Consider the following 10,602-nt stretch of genomic DNA (forward strand, 5'->3'; position numbering starts at 1 on the left):
CAGAATCATCATTCAGTTATTCACCTTTAAAGACTTGCCAATAAAGCTAGAATGTAGTTTGGGAAATATTTTGAACCTTGGCACTGATCCACCAGTTCAAAATGTGTGTAAATCATTAGATGAAATAACCTCTAAAGGTCATTTTCGGCCTCACATTGCAGAGGTTTTTGAGTAATGGTAGAATACTTTCACTCTGCTCTGGAATAACAGCAAGACTAAAAATGGAATAGCAAATAATAGATAAAAAAGATACAGTTTCAGTATCCATTACTGACAGAGCAAGTTCATGAGGCTTTTCTATTTATGTTATACCTAGTAGATTTGAAAGAGATAGTGTGTTAAATTATGCCATTTGAGAATTATACAATATCTCATCTTTAGTGAAAACTTGTGGCAAATAGCTAAACTATGTAAAATTTTATTATTTGAGAATTATACAGAGTGTAATTTGAGAGGAAGGTTGTGACAGGTGCAACTACTTGCCTTTTCTCCTCACAAAGGATGAGGTGCTTAATTCTTCTCAAATGCTACAACTGGTCAAGGATTTCTGGAAGAACAATACTCCTTAAAACAGTACTATAAACCTGAATCCTTAAGTTCCACCTGCCAGGAAGAGAAAAATGAAAGATTCTGCATAGGGTATCTCAGTGACATGTACTGAATTTCAAGCTGCAGGGCAGGCAATCTTCTGTGGAAAGACCCAATTTTAATGCTTCGGGATTTCACATCTGTGAAAGCCATATCATTACACTGACACATAGGGTTGGTTTAAGGCACATTTTTGCTTGGGACCTGTTACTTGTGCTCATCAGAAAAATCCCCTGGAATACCAATGCTTTATATAGCCTCATTCTCTGGAGGAAGGGACTGATTTGGCTGATACTGTGCCACAAGCACCATCTGAAGCTGAACTCCTGCCTTCAAGCCGCAGCAGAGCAGGGACCATCCCTAGAGCACGATGGTGCTTTCATACAGCCCTGATTATTAAATTGCAGCAAATGCTACCACATTTCTTTACCCGGCTCTAACCCTTAAACTGATAAGGAATCGAAGTGTTTGAACATGATGAATAGCAATGTAAGCTATTTACATAATCACTGTTTACATTCTGTTAGAGGTGACAAAATCATCAAGAAAAAAATTGTCAGTGTTGATAAAGAGCATATCAGTAAACAGCAGATTAAGCAGGACACAGAGAGCCTTACAGCCCAATTATACATAATTTGCCATGGACATGGTTTGAGAAAGAAATGCACACAATGACTTAGAGAAAATTGCTTAGCTTGGCCACATCCTTATTAAGAAAACAGCAGTGCCTCAGGGTAAATTGTCCTTGAAAAGTAACTCCTGGGAATAATAGCATATCCTCATCCTTTGCCTTGTAAGGCAGTGGGGGTTATCCTATCTTTCTAATGACACAGCCTGAGCCTCTTCGAAATGTAGCTGACCTTTGTGCTTTTTCATAGCTGCCTAGATTTGCCCCTAGTCCCTTGGAGAGCCAGGATCTGTACCACCAACCAATCATGGGCCCTCAGCAGTTCATTTTGGGGGATCTATGCAGTGGTTTACTTCTACCTTACAACCAGGATGCTGTGGAAATGGGTAGCTGCAATACATCTCCCAGCCTCGGTCTGCAGCTTTACCCAGTGAGCATTCTTGCATTCTGCCTGAAGTCTTATTCCCACCTTGTGTTGCACAGATGCACTGACTGCAGGCAATGAGGGAAATCAAGATCCCAGAGAAGTGGGTCCGTGATCTCCCAGCTGCCTAAGGAAAATGTCACTATTGCTCTATTTTATCCCAGCCATTCAAGAAAAAAAGAGCATTTTGTTTCCACCACACCTTCAGCAATGGTCCTGTGGAGCATTTCATTTCATCAATCAGATGAAATGACAGTCAGCTTACTGCAAGTTTTCAAAATCAGACCATACTGAGGAGCATAAGGATGGTGACTTGTTGTTCGTTGCTTTCACTTAATGAGAAAGCTTTGTAGTTCCATCAAACTTACATGAACGTTAAGAACAGACCACCAAATATAATGTCTTAAGAAAGTCTGAAAGGTGCAATGCTTTTAATCATGGCTTAACCTTTCCTAAAAAGATGAATGATGATCCATTGCCTAATAGAATTTAAAATGAGTAACAAAGGAAACAGACAGAATAGAAAAAGAAACTGTTGAGGAACATTTGGATGAGCTGCAATAACTCAAATCATCACAACCAGTGACAAAATCTCAGAAATCACTGGAGTGATTTGACAGAGAATGGGGAAAATCTTGAGGAAGAAGAACAATCCCAAGAAGGACCCAAGAAGGTCAAGTTTTCCAGCACAAAAACCTGAGCAACTGATAATGCTCCCTAATGAAGCTCTCTAAGAACAAAGAGAGAGATTCGTTCTAAAAGCTAAAAAGCAGCTATGCCCGCATTCTCCAACTTGGAGATTCTCCCCTTTGGCTTGAACCTCAGCTTGGAAACTCTCTCTCCAGAATAGTATTATATAGGGCGCAGTAAGCACAAGCCAAACCCCAAATAAGTTGTACCTCCTTAGCTTTATGTAAGCCGCACTGTCCCTGACTCAAATACTGGCTTAGTTTCTCGAGATCCCACAGGTGTTCAAGAATAAAATCCCATGACACTGCAGGTCCCCATGCTTCTAAGATTTTTCCTAAACCTCTCCATATTCCCTGCCAGTCAGCATTCTCTGGTTTTGGAGGAGATTCCTTCCACTTACCATGTTATCATCTTGAGTACTGAGAGAATAGGATTAAGTGAGGAATACCTGGGCCTATAATGAACTGAATTTAACCATTCAAAGTGCCATACAGAAGACATGGGTGGTAAATATCGTCCTTCACGCGGTACTGCTTAAAATCTTTACTGGTGTAATATTTCCTGTATTGAAGTCCACATTTCAAGAAATATATGGATGTAAGAAAAGACTTTTACTTATTATGAATTCAAAAAAGAATTTCTAGTAATAATGCTTTTTTTTTTTGTAGAAAAGTGGCGATGGGAGTTGTCAGTGCTAGCTGTATAAGATGTTGCTATAAACAGGAAAGGGATCAGATATTCTCTGCTGGCACTGAGACATTAATCTGGAAATGCATGGGAACAATAGAGTTTGTGTTAAATACTAGAACTTTCTTACTATTGGGACAGCTAGGTACAACATCAGATGGTTGAAATACCATCACTGGATGTTCAGACAAATGTCTCCTGCTTGAGATCAGTGGTTGGATTATGTGACCTTTTGTGCCTGGCATTTCTACAATTTGTTTCTTCCCAGAACTTACCTTGATTTTTAAAATCTGTTTGTACCACACTGAAATTCCAGCTGCAAGCTCTTTTTTTTTTCTTTCTTTTTTTTTTTTTTTGTTGGCCATATGCTTTTGAGCACAGAGCAGAGTATGGTGCTTGACGAACTGGAAGACTCCAGGGACATCCTGTAGGAACAACACAGAGAAGAAATACTGGGAAGGTGAGCAAAGAGGGAGAGAGGATTATATTAGCTTTCTGCCTCAGTGGAAGTGTTAAAATACCAGTGTCTTTGAGCTCAACTAATTGTGGGTTGAGTTTGCAAGCTAAGCACAAGGGTACTATTTAAAATGTATATTTATGGTATCATGACCATAACTAGGGTTTAATGAGATTTTCATTGTGGGAGGAGACACCATGAACAGATGGAAAGGCAGCAGTAATCCACAGACATATTGATGAGGCATGCAGGCCAACTGGGTGCTGGTTGGGCCCAGCTGTCCCTCTCTCCGGTCTAATCTATTTGGAAGAAAAAGGGACAGGGTTTCAAGCAACACTCCTGTGTGTTAATTTCTGCTTAGAGTTGATGTAGTGTGATCCTTTTTCCACTGCTTCTCTTGCCCATAGTTAAGATGCCGTCTTCACTGCTTTGCAGGTACCATCATTCACAGACTGAAGTGGGATTCAGCAATTTCCTATTTCCTTTTAGAGTCGGATCTGTATGGGCAAGCCTGTGTTGAGGAGAAGGTAAAAGGTGCCTGCTTTCCCCTAGCCATGATGAATTCTCAGCTGTTCTGAGACTGTAAGGTTATTGAACAGAGACTACACCTTTGTATATGCCTTCTCCTGTTGCCTTCCTAATGTCTCCTAAAATTCTTATACAATTGCTGTACACAATGCATGTAGTAGCATACAGTAATGAAATATCCTCAGTTTGGCCAATGAGCTCCACAAACTCCCTAAAGATTTGAGGAGGTGGATATATGCTCTAAGACTTTGAAGTGATCTGCCAGTATCCATCCCAGAGAGGTTGTGGATACCCCCTCCCTGGAGGCATTCAAGACCAGGCTGGATAGGGCTTTGAGCGACCTGGTCTGGTGGGAGGTATCCCTGCCTATAGTTCCTACTAGACGATCTTAAAGGTCCCTTCCAACCCAACCATTCTATGATTCTATGAAAACCCAACAGACCTGCAGCACCATGAAACACTCATCACTTCAGAGTTCACCAGCTTTCAGAATATATCTTTATACAAAACAGACAGATTCAGTCAGTTACCTTCATATGGCAAGAGGCAACCCAAAAGTAGATACATAATCAAACCAAGTCTCCAGCCAAGACCAAGAAACTTTGCTATCTTCTGATTTGCAGTACAAGGTATCATCCAGCTGTCTTGTAAGGCAGCTTGCAAGCCTCAACATACAATAACATGTTTCCAGGGTGATTACTAGCTGTCTCTGTGCGCTGCCAGCTCAGATGAAAGTTTGGGGCCTGTGAGATGGAGGACAGTAAATTCACAGAGGGATCAATTAGCCATCAGGTGGGGCTGAGCAACCTTTCTTTCTGAATCAGTCAATGGATACAGCTTCACCAGCACGACTTCTGCCAATAGTTCTAATTTCAGAGTGGCTTGTTTCATCTTAACCTAAGCCTTTTCCAAATGAAATCAAGATAGAGAGAAAGCCACTACTTTAACACTAAAATAAGTGTGCTCGGAGAGAAATTTACTTGCATTTAGCTGTCCTGGTTTAAGTTCACCTCCAGTGAAACTAAAACAATTTACTGCGTCAACAAGGTCTTATGTAGGTCCCAACATGGAAACATAAAGGTGTGGGAGGTTCCCTTCTGATTTCAAGAGAAATTACAACAGAACCTTTGATTTCTTAAGGAAAAAAAAAATCAACTTGAGACTTGTGAAAAAAATAACAGCATGGAGAAAGAAAAGATTTTCTTTATGAGCAATGACTGGTAGTAACCTGGAGCTTTTCCTCTTTTGAGGGGATTTTGTTGAAGAAAAGCTGGTATGCCTTAAACATTTGTTTGCTTGGGTATTGCTTTGTGCTCTGCTGTATCACTGAGTTGTCGAGAAGGTGATAGTACTTCTTACAGGCTTGCCTCTCATCTGTTAGGACACTGGTGCTACAGCAACATTACCTCATTAATATAACATTACATTACAAACAAAACACAGAATGAAATGTTCAGCCCTGCTAGTGTCAAGACCAAGGGTCAAGTAGGCTTTTCACATACAGCTTTTAACCCTCATTTTTTACATACTTGGGGCCTGCTCAAAATATAAGCAAACTGACTGGGAGCCAGGACTCAGGGGGAGCTCAGTGACTTCTGAACTCAGTTATACAGATACAAGGGAGGGGTAGCTGTAAGGCATAAAGATGATCCTCTTCCTATTGTCTGAAAACAAAGATGTAACAGAAGATTAAAAGTGTAAGAGCTGAATCGAAGACCAACTTAAGTTTCCAGAGGCAGTCTTAATTTCAGCATTTCCTATCTATGAATGCTTAAATATATAAATAATCTTGTAATACAGTAATTTTTTGTATGCAATTGCCTAGGCTAAGAAGCAAACGAACACTTCTACTTCTGTGTAATTATATTACCCCTGAAGATTATCACATTTTTGTCTCTACCCCATAGACCTTTGCTACTTGAGCAAATAACGTACCTGTGAGATGTCATAAAATCATAGAATTACAGTAGAATCACAGAATCACAGACTGGCTTGGGCTGGAAGGCCATCTAGTTCCAAGTGTCTCTGTGTGCAGGGTTGCCACCCACTAGATCAGGCTGCCCAGGGGCCCACCCAACCTGGCCTTGAACACCTCCTGTGATGAGATGTGTCTCAGCATCAGCAGGCCATGCTCTGGCCTGGGTTTCAGAGGTGTTTGGTGGTAGATGTGTGGTGACAGCATCGATTTCCATCCGTACCCCACATCCAGAGGACTTCCCTTCAGCAAGATCTTTGCATGTTCATTCCCCACCTGTTCCAGCCTTCACCACAGAATATCACGGCACAGATATCTGAACCTTTTCAGAGCTGAGGATTCAGCTCTTTTGTTTCAAACTTATTTTGCCTTACGCACTTATTGCCAAGTAAAACAATGCTCATTTTTGTGATGGCTTCCAGCATGCCCTGCAGAGCCATGCTCACTCTGATGTCCCCTCACAGTGTGCCACACTCTGTCACTGCTGCCTCCCTGCTCTGTCCTTGCCAGGCCGGCCTGAGCCTGAGTAGGCAGCAGGACACCTCCCTTGTACCCACTGCCTGTGGCCACAGAGGTCCAAATGGGCATTTGCAGCTCTTCTTTCCAGGAATTTGGAGCTGGTTGCTATAGTGATAAACAAGTTGGCTTATTAGGGGAAGGAACAAAGCACTAGAGAAAATGATTTCAAAATGGCCTACGTGCATACATAAACATGCAATCTCGTCCTTCATTATCAGCCCAGGCAGCTGGGTTCTTGTTTATGGAACAGCACAGACACCTTATCTGTTATTTTAGCACATCCAGCCTGGTTTCTACTGTCTGTTTTTTTCTGCAATATCTTGTGTGTGAGTGTTGGGGTCCTTCAATTCTGAATTGGAGAATGACATTTCTTGGGGAGTTCGACAACTGGACACCACAGGGAAACGCAATCTGTTAAAGAAAGAGCTGGGTGAAAGATCTAATCTTTCAGAATAAGGCTGAAAGAAATGCAGAGGAACAGATGTGGACAGAAGGAATTACATTTTTGCTGCATCCTGTGCTGTTTCCCCCGTGTTTTTTTTCTTCCCCTCCTGCTGACACCAAGACACCTCTGAGCAGACATACGGGGTGCTGATTTGAACCTGTCAGATGGCAAAACATTACATTCTCTGTAGGAAGTCTGGCTTCAGTGCTGGTCTTCTGGGCCTTTGCTGAAGTGTAATAAACCTGCTCTGATTTAAATGCCTGAGTAGCAACGAGATCAGCCTCGCGCCCTTGGATATGTGGCAGACAGTGTACGCTCTTTGACATTCCTGTGAGGTGCAGCCCTGATGTTCTTTTTTGGCTAATCATGCATTTTGATTGACTGAGCAGTGCCAAAAGGTACAAGTTCAAACACTAAAAATCACACCGCATATATTTAATTTAGATAGGTAGGCCACTTGCATTGCCTGCTACGATTTGAGTCACCTCGTATCTGGTTTTAACTGTCACAGAAACCAAGCTGATGAGCCACCTCTGCATGCCAGAGCTGATTATCCATTTTCATTTATCATCAGTCAACGCTGTTGAAAAACCCCAAAACATTCCAGAGAAATGAACCATCCTTGATTTTAGTCTATTCTATTACAGACATGTGGAATAGGAGCTATTTCACTATATAGGAGCTATATCATGTTTTATCCACGAGTTAAAAATAATGGCCTGTTTTGATATGTTTATCCAACTGTTTTCACTTCTGTTCCTGCAGGACTATAACAGTTGATCAGCTGCAGAACCTACGAAACAATCAATTTTAATAGCCTTGTTTCAAATACTACCCATAACTCTGACTGTCTTTCCAATATCTGAAGAACAGCCTGCAATGTTGTACCTAGCTTGTGCAAATCCTGCTGCTCAGAAATCAAGGAGAAATCCAGATGCTTTGAGCCAGAAGAAGGTTCAGGCAGACAGAAGATTCTGCAGCATGCTCTAATAATTTAGAAAAAAAAAAAAATAAATCAAAAGCCTGTTTGCTCCTGTAAAATAAGATTTCTTCTGTATGCCCATGCATATGGACACAGATACAAACACTGCTTTCTGTCACTGTCAGGCATTCCTCTGCCAGAGCCAGGCATCCTCCGCTGGTAAGAACAGTGCACAAAGTGAGGCAGAGATAGTTTTTATCAAAACAAAAGAAAAATTGCGTGCCAAGTCCTGACACATCTCTGACAAGAATCTTTGGAGAACTGGGGCAGCAGTCAGCAATGTCATAATAGACAAGCCCAGCAATAGAGCACTGCAAACAAACAATACTGGACTGGATCCTGGAGGGACACACCTGCCTCCACGCCATCACACAGCCCAGAATATGCTCTGCACTGCATGTTGTGTGTGAAACCATAGGAACAGCCTGAGTCACACACAGAGATTGGTACCATCCATCACAACTTAGAAACTTGTCCTTTGTTTCAGATTTGCACCTGAGGCCTCAAATTAGATGTGACAATTTTTATATCAACCTGTGCTAAGATGTTCTGCAGAAAAACCTATCTTTGTAGACAGCTTGTCTCCACAAATGGGGTGGTTATTTGATTGGGTTCCTCCAGTTGCCAAAGGAAGAACGTTTTCTTTGCTCATCAAAAACCAAGAGTTAAATAAATAGCAGTTAGCTCATATATAGTACTTGATTATAGCTTACCTGCCCCTCTGATACAATCTGCAGACAAAGCTAACAGAACGATGCTGCTTTATTTGATCTCATACCTGACGTGATTGAATCATGACCTCTGAGTGTCCTGTGGCACACAAAAACATCTCACAGTGGTTCTGGGGTATAAATACCATTGTTGCAATTTGTTATAGGACAGGTGCACATCTCAGATCATCCTGCTACTGATTTGTGCACGGTTAGAAACAGTAAATACATACTAACAAGTGCATGGATGCATACGGCTGCCAGCTCTCAGCAACACAATTAGAGAGATGGGGGAATCAAAGAGTTCATCGGGAATCTGATGAACTACGAAGACAGGCTGAAGGAGCTGGGCTTGTTCAGCCTGGAGAAAAGAAGGCTGCAGGGTGACCTCATTGCAGCATTTCAGTACCTAAAGGGAGCCTCAAACAGGAGGGGAATCAACTCTTTGAAAGGGTAGATAACTGCAGGACGAGGGGAAATGGTTTTAAGTTGAGGGAGAGAAGATTTAGGTTGGATGTCAGGGGGAAGTTCTTTACAGAGAGAGTGGTGAGGTGCTGGAACAGGCTGCCCAGGGAGGCTGTGGATGCCCCGTCCCTGGAGGTGTTCAAGGCCAGGTTGGATGGGGCCCTGGGCAGCCTGGTCTAGTATTAAATGGGGAGGTTGGTGGCCCTGCCTGTAGCAGGGGGGTTGGAGCTTCATGATCCTTGAGGTCCATTCCAACCCTGGCCATTCTGTGATTCTGTGAACCTGCCTGGTGCTGAGTTGGTGTCAGCACTCCTTCCTAACCACCACAATCACACTTGTCTGTCCTTACTGCTACCTTCACTCAGGCTATAAGCCACTAACCATCACACATTCCTGCTAGCCTAAGCTCCAAGTGCATACATGAAGTCCACCAAAGACAGTATTTCTGGCTGAACTGAGAAGAACCTACACACCCTGCGAGGAACATCAGTTACATGCATCCATTTGCACCCTTACTTCCTATGTTCTGACTCAACAGGTTTTTGGGGTGCTGACGCTGTATCTAACAGTTCCTGGCTTTGGATTAACTTTTCCAAATGAGAACAAACAGCAGCTCACTGGTATGTAGCTTTGATACATACACTGTGTTACTTAAATAATTTCTCTCTGTAAATAGGATATTTGAGCAAATGAGAAAACAAGGGTATGCTCAGTCATTGGGGAAAGATGGTATTTAGATTTTTGTCCTTTAGATAAAATGCATCAGAACAACACGGGCGACTGTAATTTCATATCTGAGGTGGTTTTGATTCGGATATATTGAACTATTTATGCTGGCTGCACTGTGCTGCGTTACTCCATAAATCACACAGCGACCCTTCCATCTCCCCACAAACACACTAACTCCCATTACCTCTCAGCCACACAGATGCTCCCTGATTGAGATACTCAGTGCGTGGCCGTGTGCCACCCTCACTTTTGCATGGATTTCAGCCTACGTTACGTCACGTCAGCGCCCTTTGTGTGTGTGAGCCCTGTGGGTTCATACGTCCTTCTGAATAACAAATGGATCGCTCCGTGGGTACGAGGGATTGATGTGCTGCTCTGTCTGTGGTTGTTACACACGTGCCGATGTGAAGGATGCACACAGAGCAGAAAGGAAAGGAGCAGTTTAAAAGGAGGAGGCTGTGTGAAGATGTGATCAACGTCTCTAACCCACACCATTCCCACTGAATATTCAGTGATGAATCACCCCGTTTCTGAACCCAAACAGTCCCCGGGTCGGTGAGCCCACGATTCAGCCTGTGAAAGGGTGAATGTTTTACTCAGAAAATGAAGGAGAACTCGGAAATTGGTAAATACAGGCGCCGTGCCTCTGTGTTGTCGTGCAACACTCAGGTGCTCGGTTCGAGTTGCGCGCAGCTCTTCAGCTATGGCAGCAGAGCGCTCAGAATGCATTGGAAACTTCCTCGGTGAGAAAGCTTTGGTCTGACACGCGCATTCC

Source organism: Phasianus colchicus, chromosome 2, assembly GCF_987193195.1.
Source record: "Phasianus colchicus chromosome 2, bPhaCol1.hap1.1, whole genome shotgun sequence".
Taxonomy (NCBI): Eukaryota; Metazoa; Chordata; class Aves; order Galliformes; family Phasianidae; genus Phasianus; species Phasianus colchicus.